General features: G+C 42.4%; 1 protein-coding gene across 1 annotated transcript in view; it reads left to right on the forward strand.

Moving 5' to 3' along the window:
- Window positions 1–3452: 3452 nt before the first annotated feature.
- lifr.S (LIF receptor subunit alpha S homeolog) overlaps window positions 3453–20647 on the forward strand; it is an 86370-nt gene continuing 69175 nt past the window's right edge. The window contains exon 1 of the mRNA XM_018244514.2: window positions 3453–3584. The gene's annotated coding sequence lies outside the window, so the exon portion shown is untranslated. The remainder of the gene's footprint in view (window positions 3585–20647) is intronic.

Below are 20647 nucleotides of genomic sequence, written 5' to 3' on the forward strand. Positions count from 1 at the left end.
TTCCTCTGAGTAGAAGCCAGGCTTTGTGATACAGATCTTCTTCAACTGTCCACATGGAATGATCGGGAATGTTTTTACGTCAAACAGCATGAAATCAACTGAAAAGCTCCTCTGTATGAATTGAAGTTTGTTCTACTTGGGATATGAAATATTCTGGAGATGTTTGGGACTGGGAGAAGGCAAGGCTGGTATTAGGGAAGGGCACAAAGAACATTTGCCCAGAATCCTGAGGGAAAGAAATATTTTTGTCATCCTTGGGAATAACCATAGTGTGCTTCAGGCAAGTTCTGTTCCTATTGGCCTGGCTGCTATAAAATTCGATGCCAACAAAGATAAAAATATATATACTGGTGTCAATCATAGGGAATCCCGGCTGTCCTGGTCAAAACTTGAAAGGTGGCAACCCTATCTCTGGGCGCTCCCACACACAAAATCCAGCCCTGACTGCTTTGCCTTCAAGAAATCACAAGTGGTTAATAGCAAATCTGGGGAATACTGCATTAATTAAAGGGAGAACAGACGGTTCACTCAAGCAGAAAGGCTCAGCTCTCTATTCACTAGTATAGGACTTGTAGGGCTTCCTCTGTCTGTTAGTCTTTTCATTAATACACAGCGGGGAATCACGTAATTATACTTATCTCCGGGTGGGAGATCACCTTTATGTTCACTTTTAGTATGTTATAGAATGGCTAATTCTAAGCATTGTTTCAATTGGTTTTTTTTATAGTTCTTGAATTATTTGCCTTACTCTTCTGACTCTTTCCAGCTTTCAAATGGGGGTCACTGACCCCATCTAACAAATGTTCTGTAAGGCTTCACATTTATTGTTAGTGCTAGGGATGCACCGATTCCACTAAATGGGGTTCGGCCCAGTAACGTAACTAGAGGGGTGCAGGCCCTGGCGCGGGACATGCAGCTGGGCCCACCTCTGTATGCTATTTTTGCCTGGAATCCAGTGGCGCGCGAGCTGCCGGGGGTCGCTGAGGGGGTGCGCGTCCTGGCCCAATTGCACCCCTGCTCCCCCGGTTGTTACGCCACTGGTTCAGCCGAATTCCCGACTCCTTGGTTAAAGTTTCAGTCGAATACTGAGCACATGCAGGAAAGGAAAAAGTAGAAAAAATTCTTCTTTTGTGACGAAACGTGATTTCCCTTCCCGCCCCTGATTTACATATGCAAATGAAGATTCGGATTCAGTACGGCCAGGCACAAGGATTCAGTGCATCCCTAGTTATTGCTGCTTTTTATTACTCCTCTTTCTGTTCGGGCCTCTCCTATTCATATTCCAATTCAAATCAATGCATGGTTGCTATGGGAATTTGAACTTTACAGACCTTGAAGTTGTGAGAAAAGTTAATGCTGAAATAACAAAAATAGGGTAAGATTTTATTGTTCTAAAGTTTTTAATAGTCTCAAGTATTTTAGCCTTTTTCTAAGGGTAGTTTTAGATGGTAATATCACTTTACCTTGACATTTTGTATCTAACTTTGTTCTTAACAGGTTGGTGAAATTAATGTACTCACTGATACAATGTATTTAATATATAGAATGTATTTTGGCTGTTTTTATACATTGTCTCTATTTGACTAGACACTATGGCACTGAATAATGTATACCAGGGCCGCCATCAGGGGGGGACAGGGGGGACAAGCGTACCGGGCCCGGGCATGAAGGGGGGCCGGCAGCGCTGCATTTTTTGAAGATCCGGGCCCCCCTTACGAGCGCCCGAGCCGTACGTCTGCCTCTTGCGTTGCCGAATGCGGAAGTGCCGAAAAGCCGAAGCCGATGCGCCGAAAAGACCCGAAGTCACGGAAAAAGCTGAAGTCACGAAGCGCCGAAAAGACCCGAAGTACCGAAGCGCCGAAAAGACCCGAAGTCACGAAAACAGCCGAAGCCGAAGTCCTGAAGCAGCGCAAAGACCCGAAGTCACGAAAACAGCCGAAGCCGAAGTCCTGAAGCGGTGAAAAGACCCGAAGTCACGAAAGGAGGCGAAGTTGAAGTACTGAAGCCATGAGTTCAATTCTACTGAACACCAGTTTGTGTTTTTTTTTTTTTTTTAATCCTCTGGCCACCAATGTATTATTTTAATATTCTATAGGCCCCTGCCACCAATCTTTTTTTGAAAAAATTTTTTTGGGGCCCCAATTTTTTTTTTAACTCGTACGGGCCCCCTTGCCACCATTGTTTTTTTTGTTTTTTTTTTAAAAAAAATTATTTTTTTTGGCGGCCCCAATTTTTTTTAACTTGTAAGGGGGCCCCTACCACCAGTTTTTTTTTTTACAATTTATTTTGGGGTCCCAATTTGTTTTTAACTGATAAGGGGGCCCCTGCTGCCAATGTTTTTTTTTTTCAAAAAAAAAATTATTTTTTTTTGGGGCCCCAATTTGTTTTTAACTTATAAGGGGGCCCCTGCCACCAATGTTTGTTTTTGTTTTTTTTACATTTTTTTTTGTTGGGGCCCCAAGTTTTTTTTAACTTATAAGGGGGCCCCTGCCACCAATGTTTTTTTTTTTTTTTTTTTAAATTTAAATTTTTTTTTTTTTTGGGGCCCCAATTTTTTATACGGGGGCCCTGATCATCAATAGCTTTTTACAACTTGTGTGGGGGGCTTACTTTTTTAGCGCTGATGTCTGTGTGGTCTTTTAACTGCGATGTGGAGTGGGCGGGATATGGGGTGGAGCTTGGTCGTCAGTGTGGGCGGGGCCCCAAAAATTTTGTTGTACGGGGCCCCGTGATTTCTAATGGCGGCCCTGATGTATACAATGTATTTTTTATACCTTTTATGACTGGACACTAACTTAAAGAGTACATAATCACTTGAAGATTTGTGGATTGCACTTGAATCACCTGTGGATACAACGTTGAACTTTCTGATAATTTGCATACCATATCAGATTGGATGTGGGGATTTAATTGGCAGAATGGGTGTGTTTACATGTTCACTGTGTATCTGTGTGTGTTACACTTGAGAAAGGGCTTTTTTGGGCCCGAAACATGTCGTGTCTCACAGACTGAAATAAATAAGTATAAGCAGTTAAATCTGCAATTTGAGTGCTCTCCTTTTACTTTCTACCAAGACTTTCTACTGGGAATTTGAACCATGGCAACTGAAATTGTAAATCCTTTGAATTTCTACATCTGCTGAATAAAAAGCCAAATAACGCAAAAATCACATGTAAAACATGAAAGCCAAAAGCAAATTGTCTCAGAATATCACTTTGTACATCAAACTACAAAAGCAGAAGAACTTTTCCCGTGTAAGTGCAGAGTGACGTGTGTGTTTATATTTATGTGTCTGTTCCAGCAGCGCCTGATGTACTAGCAATTGTTTGCTACGCCGCCCGCCCCGCCTCTCTGGGACCCCGCCCACACCACGCGGAGGAGAGCTGACTCACACGTTAGCCACGCCCCAAAATCCAATAGGGGCGGGGAATGGAGCAGGGATGCTGTGACGTCACGGAGTCCCAGTTCTAAGAAGGGAAGAGACTCGGCCAGTGACTCACCCTGTTGCTGCTGCTGGTGGCTCTGCTGCTGTTGCTGCTGCTGCTCAGGCTGCGAACGGAGAGAAGGAAAGTTACGCGGACAAGGTAGGAGAGCGTGGGAAGCGAATCCAGGGGCAGTCAGGGTAGAGAGCGCGGGAGCTGGGGGTGACACACAGTTTGTCTGGCACAGCGGGTGCCGCTTGTGGTGGGGGAGGGGAGAGATACACAGGGAAGCCGGGAGATGCCCGAGGATCAGGAATGTGGAGAAACTGCTGCGAGTCTTAAGGTGGCCATAGATGCAAAGATCCGCTCGTTTGGCGATGTTGCCAAACGAGTGGATTTTTCCCGATATGCCATTACCCCAGAGATGCACAAAACACACACAGGCCCAGCTCGTAGGATGGAGCGATCTATCAGCACCCACAGCACCCACATCACCCACCTGCACAGCCCTGACACCCACCTCATCACTCTCTGACCAACAACTTTACTCACATCTTCAGCTTCTTCTATACGGACACCTCAATAACTACTAATGCACCAGGACTGGCACCCAACTTATTCACTGGCACCCACATTATTCACTGGCACCCACCTTATTCACTGGCACCCACCTTATTCACTGGCTCCCACCTTATTCACTGGCACCCACCTTATTCACTGGCACCCACCTTATTCACTGGCTCCCACCTTATTCACTGGCTCCCACCTTATTCACTGGCACCCACCTTATTCACTGGCACCCACCTTATTCACTGGCACCCACCTTATTCACTGGCACTGAAATTAATCACTGGTACCCAAATTATTCATTAACACAGGGGTACATCCATTTGATACCAGTAGAGCAGTAACATGCTGGATAGTGGCACCCAGCAGCACCCAGATCAGGAACTGGCATAGGAGGAACCCATATAAATCAAGAGTTCTTCCACCCAACTCACACAAAAACAAGACAAGTGTTATGTAGTTCTGTGGTCAAAGTATCCAGACAGAGAATGAGTGGGTTGTATAAAATCTGTGTGGGAAGTGGGTGTCATGTTGTCTGTACCCCATGATACATTGGGGGACACCGAGAATGAATTGGGGAAACACGTGTATCAGCACTGACATTTGTCCAGGGATTTGCCGTTGCTGTACAAGTTGTTCCTATTGCACAGTACCATGGAAAGCTCTGTGTGAGTAATAAACTTCTTCCCCAAGGTCTCGCTGCTTTTATGGTCGCACACACTCTAATGGACTGCAGAATGTTTGCTTAAAGGGGGATCTCCACCGTAACCTGTTATTGCACGATAGAAAATGTTATTTTAAGTAACTTTCCCCATGTACATTAATTACAAATGCTCCGTAGCATTTGTACATGTAAAGGCAATCGTAAGCATTAATTCTTTATCCCTTTCTCTTCTCTGCTTCTGACTCTTAAAACAATCTCTCAATAGTCGCTTCTACTCTAATGGTATTTATTTATTGGTTGGCTTCTGCTACACTGTCTCGGACAGATGCTGCCTTCACATTTACATATAACTAAAGCAGTAAATTGGACGGTTGCTAAGAAATATAATTTTTAGTATGTGCAAAAAAAAAAAAATACTTTTTTGGGTGGAGATCTTTTAACCTTTTGTTTTATACATGTTTCAGTTATGTTCTACCTCTGAACAATAGTGTCCCTTTAAAGAGGTGGTTCACCTTTGAATTCATTTGTAGTATATTATAGAATGGCTAATTCTAAGCAACTTTTCAACTGGCCTTCATTTTTTCTTGTTTTTGAATTATTTGCCGCTTTCTTCTGACTCTTTCCAGTTTTCAAATGGGGGTCACTGACTCCATCTATAAAACAAATGCTCTGTAAGGCTACAAATGTATTGCTTTTGCTACTTTTTATTACTCGTCTTTCTATTTAGGCCTCTCCTATTCATATTCCGGTCTCTTATTCACATCAATGCATGGTTGCTAGGGGAATTTTGACCCTAGCAATGATATTGCTGAAATGACAAACTAGAGAGCTGCTGGATAAAAAGCTAAATAATTCAAAAACCACAAATAATAAAAAATGAAAACCAATTGCAAATTGTCTCAGAATATCACTCTCTACATCATACTAACCGTTAATTTTAGGGTCAGGGCACACAGACGGATTTGGGGAGATTAGTTGCCCAGCGACAAATCTCTTCTTCTTCGGGGCGACTAATCTCCCCGGATTGCCTTCCCGCCGCCTAAAATGTTAATCGCTGGCGGGATAACACTCGGAGCGATTTGTTATTTGAAGTCGCCCGAGGTTGACTCACAAGGAACTTCGGGCGACTTTGGAAAACTAATTGCTCTGAGTGCCATCCCACGGCGATTTACATTTTAGCCGGCAGGAAGGCAATTCGGGGAGATTAGTCGCCCCGAAGAAGAGGAGATTTGTTGCCGGGCGACTAATCTCCCTGAATCTGCCTGTGTGCCCTGACCCTAAAGGCGAAGAACCCCTTTAAGTAGTGAATAAGTCCCAGCATTGTCTGTAGGCTGTTGGGGAATCTTTGTATGGTTTGCACTTGGTGATTATAAGAAGAGCTATTTAGGATGTTGTGAGTGGCGACTTCTGGCATTTTAGCAGTTGTAGCTAGGAATGCTGGGAGCTGTAGTTCTGTGGCTGTTGCTACATGTTTTTTTCTGGTAAAGTCATGGCAAGGGAAATGTTGTGCATTATTTGTTGTCTCCCTAAGTTTGGCGCTGTGTCAAGGAGACACTCCTGGATCTTACTATAGAGGTAAAGGGAAGTCAGTTCTTTCTATTTTCTATCCAATTTGCAGCAATAAAATGCTAATTGTGACATGAACTGGGGCAGAATACCAGGTTTTCAGGAAAAGTCACTGCTGCAAATCAGTTTTTTTCTTTTTGTTGTTGTTCTTTTGTTCTTTTGTCTAGTAACAGAAATGCTCTGTGAGAATTAAGTCCATTGCCTGTGGGGTTGCACCGTAAGGGTAGGGCCACACGGCGCGATTTCGCCGCGATTCTGCGCTGGGCGAGTTGCGAGTTCCGAGTCGCTGCGGTTTTTAAGCCGAAATAGCTTTGTTAACTTTGGCGCTGGCGTCAATGCAAATCGCGGCGAAATCGCCGCGCTAATTCACACGCGGCGATTCGTTTTCTATTGTCGCCCGAAGTTGCCTCGCTGGGCGTTTCCGGGCGACAGTAGAAAAAGAATCGCCGCGTGTGAATTAGCGCAGCGATTTCGCCGCGATTTGCATTGACGCCAGCGCCAAAGTTAGCAAAGCTATTTCGGCTTAAAAACCGCAGCGACTCGCAACTCGCCCAGCGCAGAATCGCGGCGTAATCGCGCCGTGTGGCCTTAGCCTTAGGGTCAGGGCACACAGGCAGATTCGGGGAGATTAGTCACCCAGAATCCCCTTAATTTACCAATAATTATTCTCAATAAAAATCACTACAAGAAAAAGTCACAACAAAATCAAGTGTCCGTTCGACTATTTCGATTTGATGCCCGAAAAATGTGACTTTTCCAAATTGACACCTGCAAAATGTGACTTTTCCGATTTGATACCGGCAAAAAGGGACTTTTTTTGGATTACCGAACATAAGCCAGCCCAAAACCTTTAGAGTTACTGAAGGCAAGAAATATCTTCAAATTGTTAAAGGGACATCTGCCATTGATTTTTACATGATTTCAGTAGGTTTAAGCTGGATTTTTGGAATTGGATTTTTAGTGGTTTTAGAACATAAATCTCAAAAATTTCAAGTCGGAGCAACTGTACTGCTTGGTGGTGGCATTTTTCATAAACCTCTTTTAACTGAACCCGATCAGGTTTGGAATAGGAGTGTTGGAAAACCATAGGCTAGGGAGGATGAGCCACCCATCTGTCGGTTTTGCAGCATTTGAAAGTAGCTTTACTGCTTCCTACAAATATATGTTGCTTTCCCTGGAGCTAACAATCAAACCTCTTGTAAGCCTTTCCAGAAGTCTCTGGGCTTACATTGGCTCCAGAGAGCACCTTGGCCGCTGCAGTTTGCTGTCTACTTAAGGAAACATTGAATGAAGAGTATCCTGAGTTATAAATAGGTGTATTATTGGCAAAGCCCTGCTTTCCATGCTGGTGTGCTGAGTTGGACTCCTGTCTGGGTTGATGATTAGATTTTCTGTTACAAAGTCTGGTTTCCGTGGCACCTTGTCAGTGAAGCAACAATGGAAATATTGTATGAAGGTCTGGAGTGAAGTTACACAATGTCTTCCCATTCATAATTGTGTGACTTTAAGTATGACATATACAGTCCATTACATTTTTCATTTACATTAATCGTACCAAGAAATAATAAGAAACTAACTGAGGTTCAGTGGCAGTAGTTTTTTGCCGTAAATAGTTAAGGAGATCTCTCTATGTTAAGGGGGCGCTATCGTTAGACTTGAGGAAAATTATACCCAAATCCAGCAGAAATCCTTTAAAATCCCAAGCAAAAAAAGTTCAGTCTATAGTTCGTGTAGTTCAAAAGTCCCAATATATTCAGCCGTAACCTGAGTGCTGCCTCTTCAGAAACCAGCAGATATCTGAAAAACAAATAAGAGAAGTGTAATCCTTTTAAAATGTCTTTATTAGAATGAAAATGCACTAAGGCATCCGTAGCTCATCAATAAGTAGTACAGAGGGTCGTGCCCAACGCGTTTCATCGATAGTTAGTGACTTCCTCAGGGGGACATGATCGTAATCAAATCAGTAACAATTTGTTATAGATACACACCGCTTCACTGTTCGCAAGCTACTTAAGGCCCTCATACACGGGCTGATAAAAGCTGCAGACAGACCGAGTCGGCAGCTAATTGGGCCGTGTGTGGGGCCATCCAACGGGCTTCCCCGATCGATATCTGGCGACCGGGCAGGTTAAAGGGGACCCATCACCCCAAAAAAATATTCAAAATCCTATTTTATTACATTAGTAAAGCAAAATGAACTTTAATTGCACTATATAAATTATTTGAATCTTGTTTCCTTCAGTCTGGGATTTCAAAATTATAACAAGCAGGCAGGAGCCATTTTGTGGACACTGTTATTAAGACAAGCCTTGCATCATCTCAGAATCTTGTTTGTGCACCAGAATGGGGGACCCGATGTCCATCCCCATGTCCTGGCTACACAATTAAATGGTAAAGAGAATGGGGGAATGTAAGGAGGGCAGTGACATCTAAGAAGTGCTGAATAGAAAGTGAAAGTAATTGTCTGCCCAGGGCATAGAGGAGTGGCAGACAATATTTGATTGACAGCTGAGATTTTTAAATGAGCTTATAACAGCTATGAATTCTTTAATAAAAAATAGAAATTGGATTTCATTTTTAATTTGAAAAGGACTTTTATTATACAGATTTTTGTGTCTGGGTGACAGGTCCACTTTAAAAAATCTCGTCGGATGACGGCCGCATCTGTGCATCGATGCGGTCCGGCATTCCAACTGGCCGTTTCTGATGCGTTATGATCCGCTTGTTGGGCCCTAGGGCCCACGATCGGATCAGCCCGATATCACTTACTTCAATGTGGGCATATCAGGGAGAGATCCGCTCATTTGGTGTCATCGCCAAACAAGTTGATCTCTATGTCTGTGGCCACCTTTACACCTGAGGAAGTCACTAAATAGTGAAAAAACGCGTTGGGCTCGACCCGCTGTACTACTAATTGATGAGCTACTGATGCCTGCAATCCTGTAAGTGAATTTTTATTTTAATACATTTTTTTTTACGCTTTGGGAGCCCTTCTCTTACTTTGTTTTATTGATATCTGCCGGTTTGACCATCCATTTTTGAAGAGGCAGCACCCACCCACTACGGGTGCCCTTCTCTTTCTTTGTTTTATAAAGGGGGTCGCTGCTGAAAACATGTAGCAACTTTCCAATAGACGCAAAGTAAACATTTTCAGTAATTCAATATTTATTTGAAATTAAGATTTGTAAATACACGGTTGTTGAAGGCAGTATTTGGGTGGTTCTATTCTCCATGGTTCTGGTTCTGACTCCTGAAATAATGGGGGAGAGCTGACTTCTGCTACTACTAAAAAATAACTATATAATGAATGGATATAGAAACATTTCTTAGAATTTCTTTTTTTTACTATGCCAAAAAAAAAAAAAATCTGTTTTTGGGTGAAGTTTGAGTGAAGTTGATTCATATTGGACAGACACACAATCAGTGTAGTTGTGGGTTGAGTCCAGTTTATTACAGTTCTGCTTACTCTAAAGCTTTGTTCCAGCTGGACTCCTGTGGGATATGTCTTGGGTGCCGGTGAAGCTATACATATTTAATCTGATCCTTTTTGCATTCAGATGAGGTTTTATAATGCTATAGGGACCCAAAACTCAGTGACTGCCCCCCCAATTACTGATGCAGGTGTTCCATTATGGATAATTGCATGTCACTCCTGTGCATCAGATTTTTATTTGGTGAGTGTTGTAGTTCAGGAGCGCTGTCTGTTACAGCATGAACTGACCCATAGGGGTATATTTATCAAAGAGTGAAGTTAATATTGAAGTTCCGCCACTAGAGTGAAATTCCGCCACTCTCCATTTATTTCTATGGGATTTTTATAGGCGTAACTTTCACTTTCACCCATTGATAAATACGCCTTTCAAAATCCCATAGAAATGAATCGAGAGTGGCGGAATTTCACTCTAGTGGCGGAACTTCACTCTTTGATAAATTTACCCCATAGACGCATGAACCCAAGAAGTGTGACCAGTAGCCTTATAGATATTTGTTGAGTTCACGCTTGTTGATTTTTGTATTGAGCCTAACTTATTTTGTATAGATGTAACTCATTTTGTTATCATTTATGCACGTTATGGTTCCAAAATGAACTTTGTTGACATAAAATATCATGTGGGAGTTTTATCTGCAAAATGTGCTTCGCACTTGGCGTTGCTTATGTTTCAGTGGAATGTTCTTTAGGACACAGCGCTGTGAAATATGTTGGCGCTATATAAATACATGTTAATAATAATAAGACATGGACATAAGTCTGTCTGCCTGGAGTTGTCATCAGGGACTGCACAGGAACACCCACTTATACGAGACCCCCTCCTGCCGGTGCCATTACCCAAATCAGGACTGTCCAGGACCCCACTGGGGCTCAGCAGAGCCTCAGTTATAGGGGTATATTTATCAAAGAGTGAAGTTAATAGTGAAGTTCCGCCACTAGAGTGAAATTCTGCCACTCTCCATTCATTTCTATGGGATTTTTATAGGCGTATTTATCAACTTGGGTGAACTTTCACTTTCACGCATTAATAAATACGCCTTTCAAAATCCCATAGAAATGAATGGAGAGCTGCGGAATTTAACTCTAGTGGCGGAACTTGACTCTTTGATAAATTTACCCCATAGTATTTAGTGATATTTCCATAACACTTCACATGTTTTCTCTGGGTGTGTGGCTGGGACCTTAGGTCTGTTGGTGTGAAGTTCTGGAAGTAAGAGAATGCCCAAATGTCTCAGGCACATAAAGGTTTTGTCCTCACTGTTGATTTCCAAGCAGAGTCATGACTACAGGCGTAACTGTGTGAGTATAAACAAGTCCTGGGATTTCTGGGAAGTCATGGCTTAGGTAAAAAAAAAGAAAAAAATGGAAGTCTGAATGAAGCTGGGATTAGAGGCACAAATGAATTATTTTGTTTTCATTACACGGTTCTGTCGCCAGTTGTGGCTGGGCCCAGCTGTTACTGAACTGTACAATGCTCAGTCTCTCTGAGCCTCCCATAACAGCTGGGGAGGACATGTTTAGTAGTTACAAGCTGTTCTCCAGAAGAATCTCAATTTCTCCTATATAATAGAACATTTCTTATTTTTTTCCTGTAATAGTAAGACCTTAAAGGGATACTGTCGTGGGAAAACATGTGTTTTTCCCAAAAAAGGATCGGTTAATAGTGCTGCTCGAGCAGAATTCTGCACTGAAATCCATTTTTCAAAAGAGCAAACAGATTTTTTTTTTATATAAAATTTTGAAATTTGACATGGGGCTAGACATATTGTCAGTTTCCCAGCTGTCCCCAGTCATGTGCCATACTGTGCCTGTCCTATGCTCCCTGTGTGTGCGCCATACTCTGCCTTTAATTTGTTTTTGCTAGAATTTGAACAAAATCCCATTGGCTTCCTCTCACTGTGGTTTGCGGCCAATGGCTTTGCACTGCTGGAACAACCCGACCTTCCTCCTTTGGGCACTTGTGTGGCCAGTGTGTGTGTGTTCAAAGAGCCTACTAAGTTGGCAACTTGGAGAAACAAGGAGATTTTTCTGTGCAGAAGCGACTGCCCCAAGGTCTCAGTGCTCTCATAGTCTAATGGATTGCAGAATGTATATTTGGTTATTTTAAAGAGGTTGTTCACCTTCCAAACATGTTTCCTGTCTCTGGGGTTTGAGTCTGGCAGCTCAGTAATCCAGGAGCATCTGAACTGTTATAATGTTCTGCATTTAGTTGATACATTTCTCAGCAGCATCTGTGGGATATTAGCAACTATTGTATCAATTCTAACAGCTGCCTTTAACGAAACTCAGGGATTCTGCTCAGCAGGGACAAAGATAAGAAATGTATCAACTAAATGTATCCATTTAGAACAGTTAAAGTGGAACTCCGGCCTCCAAACCAAAATTTTAAAAAGAGGCCTACATAACACAGAAACCCCTAATAAATCCATCACAGTTACCTGTTTCCTCAAAAAGTATAAATAAATGCAATTTCTATGCTGAAATCCAGCTGTTTAACGGTTCTTCTCTTTGCAAAGTTGCTTGGAATTATGTTTACTTTTCAAAAAGCTCAAGTTATGTTTGTTTGGAGTTCCCCTTTAAAGAGTAGGCGACCCCCCCTCTCAGAGCTGCTTTAGAAGATGAAAAATGAAACTTTACACTTCAATATCAGGAAAAACAGTCACGAATAGAAACTAGAAAGTAGTTGGAAAAAGTCTTTATTTCTGGTGAACAATCTGAAACCAACTGGACTGAAAAAAAAGGGGATCTCCACCAATAACTGTTATTGTATAACTACAAAAAAATGTGTATGGATTGGTGTGGTATAAAAATCCAATTGAATGAGGACAGCATCACTGCATCAATACAATCCTTTCCTGATGGGTCTCAATAGGGCCAAACAATCGGATCATATTTTGCCTGTCCTATACTCCCTGTGTGTGCCATACTCTGCCTGTCCCATGCTCCCTGTGTGAGCCATACTCTGTCTGCCCTATGCTCCCTGTGTGTGCCATACTCTGCCTGTCCCATGCTCCCTGTGTGTGCCATACTCTGCCTGTCCCATGCTCCCTGTGTGAGCCATACTCTGTCTGCCCTATACTCCCTGTGTGTGCCATACTCTGCCTGTCCCATGCTCCCTGTGTGAGCCATACTCTGTCTGCCCTATACTCCTTGTGTGTGCCATACTCTGCCTGTCCCATGCTCCCTGTGTGAGCCATACTCTGTCTGCCCTATGCTCCCTGTGTGTGCCATACTCTGCCTGTCCCATGCTCCCTGTGTGTGCCATACTCTGCCTGCCCTATGCTCCCTGTGTGTGCCATACTCTGCCTGTCCCATGCTCCCTGTGTGAGCCATACTCTGTCTGCCCTATGCTCCCTGTGTGTGCCATACTCTGCCTGTCCCATGCTCCCTGTGTGTGCCATACTCTGCCTTCCCTATGCTCCCTGTGTGTGCCATACTCTGCCTGTCCCATGCTCCCTGTGTGTGCCATACTCTACCTGCCCTATGTTCCCTGTGTGTGCCATACTATCATCATCATCATCATTTATTTATATAGCACTGTCAAGATAAGCAGTGCTTATACTATGCCTGCCCTATGCTCCCTGTGTGTGCCTTACTCTACCTGCCCTATGCTCCCTGTGTGTGCCATACTCTGCCTGTCCTATGCTCCCGGTGTGTGCCATACTCTGCCCGTCCCATGCTCCCAGTGTGTGCCATACTCTGCCTGCCCTATGCTCCCTTAGTGTGCCATGCTCTGCCTGTGTGTGCCATACTCTGCTTGTGGAACATAAGCCTGGTATTTGTTCTGGGGGTTTGTTAGCATTTCAAAATTGTTAGGGGGCCTCTAAGGTGTTTAATCATGTGCTGGAGGTTGCTGTGTTATCCACAGGGGAGGATGAGTCAGAGCTGCTACAGAAAGACATAAGAAGGTGAAAAATAGAACTTTGCACTTCAATATTAAAATAAGCGGCGACAAATAGAAAGCGATTGAAATAAATTCTTTATTTATGGTGAACTATCTGAAAACAACTGAGCTGAAAAAAAGGGCTGGAAGGTGAACAATCACTTTAAAGACAGAATTCCAAGGTCAATGGTGGAAGTGATCTGTACACAGTGTCCCGTGTGCGTGGCACAAAGAAAGGAAGTCTGAATCCTGTGTTTGTCCTGGGCAGGTAAGTTGGCAGCAAATACAGTGTTACACAAGGCCTGAGGGTATTGGCTTGTAGGAATAACTTTCCAACTCGCTTTTTTATTCATTTGTTTTCACAAAGGTACAATGACACACTGATGGTGAATATGACCCCAAACTGAAATCATATAATCACAGGCCAGTAATGCCTATAATATAAACAAACTGTATTAGGCTCTTACAGACACAAGTGTCTTGCTCTGTTCCCCCGTGGTCCTTTTAATGCGTTCGACCGCAGAGAATCGCAGCAAAAAACACATTCCATTCATTTAAGGTGCTCGTAAGTGTGTTCCACTTGCATTTGCGGCTTACAAGCCCCTGTTAGTACGACCTTATTTAAATGAAAAGAGTGTGTTTCTTGCTGTGCTCCTCTGCGGTTGAACACATTAAAACTAATAGCAGGGAAACAGAGCAAGAAACGCTCGTGCGTAAGAGCCGTAAGCACAAGGTGTTTGTCAGAAAATGAAGAATCACCAACATCTTAAGGTGGCAATAGACGTTACAATTACGAATGGTCGCTCGTTTTCAGTACTATGAGGCCCATTTATCAAAGGTAGAATTTCGAATTCATGGGAATTCTGTTTTACTCTTATAAATTCGAATATACTCTAAATTCAATTGGGAGTTTAAGAAAAAATTCAAACATCTAAAACTCGAACAAATATTACCGAGTTGAAAACTGGAATTGAATTTGATTCTAATTTGTCTAAACTCAAACCGATTTTTTTTCTCCGAAAAAACTTGAATGTCAGAAAGGCTATTAACATGGGTCACTGAACCTCTCCCATTGACTTCAACATTAGTGATGTGCAGGTCGGGATTCCCCCCGACCCTAACCCGCCCTCCCTTGGCCATGCCCGCCCGCTTGCATCCACACTTCCGGGTTGCTTTTATAGACCGGTGCCGTCCCACCGATGATGTCACAAAAGGGGCGGGGTGAGCAGGCGCATTGTCTATAAAAGACGAACCTGGAAGTCGAAAGCCGGCATTTGAGCCGGCTGGCAGGGAGACCAAAAGAAGAGCTCAACTCGCACACGCCCACCACCCATGAAGAAACGTGCAAGGTCGGCCCGACCCACCCGAAGAAGAGGCGATTTGTCGCCGGGCAACTAAATCTCCCCGTATCTCCAGGTGTGTCTCTGCCCTTAAGCTGGCCATAGATGCAAAGATCCGATCGTTCCAATCCTCAAACGATCGGACTTCCCTATCTCCCGACCTGCCACTAACCATTCTGATCAAATAAAGTAGTAAATGAACAGATCAGCCGATGTTCGAATTTACTATTCGACCTTTGATAAATCTACAAATATCTGCTAGAGCTGAATTGTCCTATATTCAGGTAAAAATAGAATCTGACGATTCAGCACTAACGTTGACCGATGTTTGGGTGCCTTCAAAGACGCCAGATCAAACTGTTCTGGCCAGCCCGATCGACAAGCTGACCGATATCTAAGTCTTCTGCCGACATTGTTTTGTACATTATTATGGGTGCGTCTATGGGCACCTTTATTCTGCTGCCTGACTTTTGTGTTAAATGGAATCCATCAAGGTGTAGCTTATTTGTGAGCAGGCAAAATGTCATGAGAATTGTAAACTGGTAAATAAAATGATAGGTCTTATAGGACTTATTTCATGGTTTCACACGTGTGTTAAACTTATATGATGGAGAGGAAGTCCCTGATTCTGGGGTGAAAAAGCAAAGCTTTAAATATAAGTGCAGAGACACACGTGCCGACAAATTGCCTCTTCTTCGGGCGACTAATCTCTCCGAACTGCCTTCCCGCCGGCTAGAATTGAAATTATCGGCAGGACGGCTCTTGGAGCGATTGATTTCCTGAAGTCTGCCTTTTTTTTTTGATTTTTGTGCCCCTGATGAAGACCTCTATAGGTTGAAACGCGTTGGGCGACATGCTGTTGCCATGTGGGGTAACTAGCATGCAATAAAATTCGTTTTTTATTTAATTACAGAGTGTGCTTTCCTCTTTTTTTGATTTTCATGCATGATTCTTTTGGAAACTACAGATGGGTAGTGTCCTGGAGGCATAGCACCTCGCTTATGTTTATTTTGGTTAGTTTTTGATTTTCTATTGGGGAGTGTGCGCCTTCTGCCTTTATGTTTTGTGTGATTTCCTGAAGTCGCCCGAAGTTTCCTCGTGAGGCAACTTCGGTCGACTTCAACAAAGTGCACAGAGTGCCATCCCGCCGGCGATTTCGATTCTAGCCGGCAGGAAGGCAGTTCGGGCAGGTTAGTCCCCCAAAGAAGAGGCGATTTGTCGCTGGGCGACTAAATCTCCCCGAATCTCCATGTGTGTCTCTGCCCTTAAGTTGGCCATTGACGTAAAGATCCGATCGTATGAATTGAGGATTCGTACTATTTTCAGACCGTATGTTGAGAGCTCCGACATTTTTTTCCCACGAAGATCGGTCGTGTGGTGGATCGGACAGGTTAAAAGATTTCTGTTGGCTGCCGATAATTTCTCTGCTTGTATTGCCGATCTGATGATACCAGTGGGAGACTGTCACCAGCTTTCGTCGGACATAACTATCGTACGATTGCTGTCAGGGGCAAAATATCGGCTAATCTGTTCTTTTACTACTTTATTTGATCGGAATGGTTAGTGGCAGGTCGGGAGATGTAGAAGTCCGTTCGTTCAAAGATTTGAACAATCGGATCTTTGCATCAATGACCAGCTTTAAACCGGACATTCATTTGTAAACTAATATCTGGGAATGGGGGGACAGGGCAAAAGGGACAATGTGAATGTTTGTTCAGACATTCCAGATGCAATTGCGCTTGTCTTTTGGCAACATTCTTGGGAGGACAGTTTTTCTCAGACCAAAGTTCTTTATGGAATCCAGGGATGATTGGAGGCTTGAAGCATATACATTCTCCTTAAGGGGGCAGGTTTTATTTTAGGTATCATGCTCTATGCCTCCTGTTGAGACCATTAAGCTATTAATTTGTGGGCACTTTATTTTCCCCCATTTAAGCTTCTAATCTCTGTAGCCGGACCAAGCTGGCCAGGTGCCCTATATAAGCATGGCTGTACAGTGTAGAGGGAGGAAGCTTGTTTTAGGGATGGCACCACTGCTCAGTCCCCTTGTTGCTTGGCTGTGATTTCTTGTTTTTGGGAAATCAGTCCTGGAAAAGGAAAATGAAAATCAGAAACAGCAGATCATGGTAATGGCTTTTTATATGACACTGTGCAAAACAAAAAAAACAGTACTTAAAAATAGGCAATGTCCAGAGAGAAATATATATGGCATGAAGGGAGAGATAAAGTGCGGCATGGCCAGCAGGGCCCTCTTCTGTATCTCACAGTATTGTGGGTAATCTTTATGTTGGCTTTATACACCCCTTTCTTTTGTAGAATACGTTCTGCAGAATACGTTGGTGCTTTATAAATACGTGTGTTTAATAAGAGGTAGTAGATGATGAGAAGGTGCAGAAAGCCAATTTTTTAGCTCTACCAATTGTAGTAAATACAAAAAAGAATATAATAAAGAAGAGAAAAATACTCTAGTCTATTGGTGCGAGTTTTGTGCCTTTTGGGGCACTTACCCATAGCCTATGAGTAAGTGCCCAGATAGGGACTAAACGCGTTAGGCCTTCACTTGTATTGTATTAAAAAATGTATTTACATATTTAACCACTTTTTGGTTATTATTATTGAAAAAATCTCACAAACCTTGTTGCCCTAGACAGGAGCATACATGCCCACCTAGCACCTCACCTATGCAAGTGGCATAAGCAGTCTATAATTAAATCCTGCCACCCCAACTCCACTGCTGGATTTGACAGCAGGGCTGAGGGAAAATTGGGAAATGAAATTTTTCCCCCCATACTATACAGTATAGATAACCAACATATGCCCCATACCGAGCTTCCACCCTAGGCACTAGCCCTCTGGTGCCAATATCCAAAACAGCCCTTGATGTATGCAAATTAGTTCGAAGCTGACTTTTAATGTGTGGCTCATTTGTTAACCCAGGCAAGGTTGCTGCACTTCTCCAATCACTAATTAGTATTATACAATGTGCAGGTACAATGAAAGTAAAGTTCTATCTTAGAGGCATAACACTGGATGCCCGGGCACATGTTTTTGTGTTGAAGGAGAAAGTAAGGCTAAAACTAAGTAAGCTTTATCAGAAAGGTCTATATAAATACACCAGTAAACCCTCAAAGTAATGCTGCTCTGAGTCCTCTGTGAAACGAATACCACATTTCTTTCCTTCTATTGTGTACTCATGGGCTTCTGTATCAGACTTCCTGTTTTCAGCATAAACCTCCAGGGCTAGGGCTTGAGCATGCTCAGTTTGCTCCTCTCTCCCCCTCATTGCTGTAATCTGAGCCTAGAGCTATAAGCGAGCAGGGAGAGGCGCGGGCAGGAAGTGATGTCACAATAAGATAATATGGCAGCTGCTATCCTAAACAAACAGAGCTTTAAAAGACAGCAATATTGAATGCATTAGTCGAGGCAAGTGTTGTAGCCTGTCTCATCTATGTACATACAGTATGAAGGAATGCTTTCACATTATATAGAACTAAGGTAAATATAATGGAAGATAAAAAACATTCTTAGGATTATTTCCCCTTTAATACCTTGAGACAGGGGTGGGTTGACGAGAAGCAGCGGGATAATGAATGGCAGTACTCAATAGCATCTCTTGTCCACTTGACTTAAAGTGCTTTCCCGTAGCTATTTATTGTGCTTCTATTTATGTGCCTATAATTTAGACATTTGTCTGGTTAAAGATATTTTTTGATACGTAACTGCTGCTCGCATCTGATTGAAAATTGCTTCTGAAAGCACTTTGGCTCCATTTCTTGCCCTTTACCTGCCTGCCAAGGGTTTAAAATAATTTATCAACGTAGGCATTGGGAAACTGTCATGCAGAGCCTTATACATGTTATCGTTGGCATGCCCAACCTCTATGTGCAGCGCAGGGAAAGCTTTGGAAGCAAGAAGGGCCCTGGTAGACTGTGTTCATTGATTACTCAGGGCTGCTGTATGTGCAGTCGCATATAGCAGTGTCATGCAGTAAATGGATCTATACTTACAGCTGACTGTATTTATCTGCCCAGGCTGTGCCACATTCCTTTGCTTACCAGTTTACAGAGATTTCTGTCTACCTTCACCTTCAGGTTAACTTTTAGTATGTTATAGAATGGCCAATTCTTAGTGACTTTCTAATTGGTCTTCATTATTTATTTTTATAGATTCTGAATTATTTGCTGTCTTATTCTGACTCTTTCCAGCTTTCAAATGGGGGTCACTGACCCCATCTAGAAAAACAAATGCTCTGTAAGGCTACATTCATTGTTATTGTGACTTTTTATTACCTATATTATTATTCAGACCCTCCCCTTATTATATTCCAGTCTCTTATTCTAATAATTGCATGGTTTTTAAGGTAGCTTGCACCCTAGCAACCCAATTGCTGAAATTACAAACTGGAGAACTGTTGAATAAAAATCTAAATAACTCAAAAAGCACAAATAATAAAAAATGAAAACCAATTGCAAATTGTCTCAAAATATCATTTCAAAAGAGAAAAATGTGAGTGTCCCCCAAAATAATGAATCAATTAATTAAAAAATGAAAAATTTATTAGGACATCAGAGCTAAATGTGAGTGTCCCCCAAAATAATGAATCAATTAATTAAAAAATGAAAAATTTATTAGGACATCAGAGCTCTTGCTCTGATGTCCTAATAAATTTTTAATTTTTTAATTAATTGATTCATTATTTTGGGGGACACTCACATTTTTCTCTTTTGAAATGTTGAGTTGGACTTACACCCTAGGACTGGGGTGAATTGTGAGTATATTCCCCATGATTAACTTTATTTATTTTTGATTTTGAATTACTGATTCGTTTTGTAGTAGTACCTATATAGATTTTTTTGGCACCAACATAAACCATATTATTATTGATTCTTCAGAATATCATTCCCTACATCATACTAAAAGTTAACTCAAAAGTGAACATCCCCTTTAAAAAATAACGAAGACCAATTACAAATTGTCTCAGGATATTACTTTCTTATTTGCTTTTTCCTCATGCATGCGCAAAGATTTCCGATAACTTCTAAAGCAGTAAAGTATAATGTTTGAGTCCAAAAAAGACAATATTTCACATTGTTATCAAGCAGACATAAACCGCGGGTATCCTGATGACAGTCTTGCTTTAAGAGGATTACAGGAAACTGCAGATGATGCCGTAAACACCATCCTGATGAGCTAGAGGTTAATAATGTGACATTTATGTCTTTATGTTGCCATTGGCTACAAGGGAATAATCTAGTGCTACTGTGTTCCTTCATAGATCCAGTGGATTTGCATTGGCTAGCAGTGCTGTTACTGTGATCTATATTTATGTAGACTGAGCAGCTGTCTAGGCCCCATTGAGAAGCTGCAGACGCCCTGCCATAAAGCATGCTGCTCAGGAATGCAGGTTGCGCGGCACCAGACTTAGAAAGCAGCAGAATAAACACTGACTGATTGCAAGGAACATGAGGGAACCTGCTGGTTTATTTCCAAGATGGGAATTTCTTGCGGGGAAATGAGTGCTGGATATGTAGGTGGCTTTGTATGTTTAGACTGAATAGTGAGCTCACGCTCTGACACACAGATCGGATACACTGTGCTGCTGCTGTCTAACGAGGCACCTATCCCACCTTTGCTATTGAATGAACAGATTTCCCAGCAGGCAATGGCAGTGTATTCTTTATTAACTAGGTGTCACCGGGTTCACTATTGCTGTGT

This window comes from Xenopus laevis, chromosome 1S (genome assembly GCF_017654675.1).
Source record: "Xenopus laevis strain J_2021 chromosome 1S, Xenopus_laevis_v10.1, whole genome shotgun sequence".
Lineage (NCBI taxonomy): Eukaryota > Metazoa > Chordata > Amphibia > Anura > Pipidae > Xenopus > Xenopus laevis.